The sequence below is a fragment of the Amphimedon queenslandica genome, unplaced genomic scaffold (genome assembly GCF_000090795.2).
Source record: "Amphimedon queenslandica unplaced genomic scaffold, v1.1 AMPQUscaffold_13183, whole genome shotgun sequence".
Taxonomy (NCBI): domain Eukaryota; kingdom Metazoa; phylum Porifera; class Demospongiae; order Haplosclerida; family Niphatidae; genus Amphimedon; species Amphimedon queenslandica.
The window spans coordinates 101,767-103,092 of record NW_003546581.1 but is presented as its reverse complement, the minus strand read 5'-3'; positions in this window follow the sequence as shown (position 1 = coordinate 103,092).

The following is a 1,326-nucleotide window of genomic DNA, read 5'->3' as shown; positions in this document are numbered from 1 at the left end:
ACGTCATGCAATTTGTAAGATCTTTCAAGATCTTTTATGACTTAATGAGTGATCTTATGTGTCATGTGATTATGGATGATTCTTCAAGATCATAAACTTACTAGATTTTGTAAGATCTTATTAGATTTCAATTTAACAAGATCATCTTGGTTCTTACAAGGTGTGGTATTACAAGATTTAAGTGAGGCATGATCTTAAATTTTCTGACATATTCCTTTATTCATAAGATCTTTAAAATTCATAGTTATGATAGATCTCACAAGATCTGACAGCTTGTTCAAATCTTATCAAATCTTAAATAAGAATTTGCAAGAATTTCTGTGTTAAGATTTTACAAGATTACTATCTTATGTTTTCTTGTATAATCATGTGAAATCATGAAAAACCTTATAAGATCTTGCTGGGATTTTTCACAAGGGTAATAATAAAACTCGCTGTTGATATAGAAATTATTTATTTTTACGCTGAAACAGTTTGGTGACTTTATACCTAATTCTTGGCAATTGCCAAGAATTAGGTATAAAATCATCTTATTTAATTACTATTTTGACATAGGGCATTTTGTATTTCAATTTATAATAAATACTACATCATTGTATTTGTGTTACTATTTATAGTACAAGTGTTACTATTAATATCAATGTGTGTTGGTAATGTTTGTTACTATTAATAGATGATAGTTATGGAAGTGACAAGAGGAAGAGCAGCAGTGAATCCTTACCTTCTCCTCCTCCCATTCCTCCTGATCAACTGGATGCAGCTGTTAACCTTCTCTCATCAATTATAAAGTAAATTATTAGTAATTTATTCATGTACATGTACACACCCAAGAGTTTTCTTGCCTGAATCAGCAATGCTGCCAAAAATTAATGATTCAAGTCTGAAATCAGTATTGGTACAATCCTGACAGGCATCATTGCTGATTATGATTGTTGCTCTGGCCTGAACCAGTATAAAAATTTATCATAGTTGTATCATGCCTGATTTCATTATTGTATTGTGACTAAGTGCCAAAAATCCACGATTCAGACTGATATCAGGATTGATTCAGACTAGAAATCATCTTAAATCAGGTTTCAACTTTTGGGTGTGTACATCAATTGTGTTTAGTTAATTTAGTTAATGGTCATAGTTAACTAAAATTAAGGAAAAAACTGTACAATTGGTAGAGCCAAACTTCCAATACAATAAATACATTAATACTAAGTTGATAATTTATTATTATTTATTTATTTATTTATCTTTAGACGTAACCACACCAGTGAACATAATCAACAATTTGCTGGTCAACTTCTACGAATGACACTCAACTTCCTTTTAAGATTC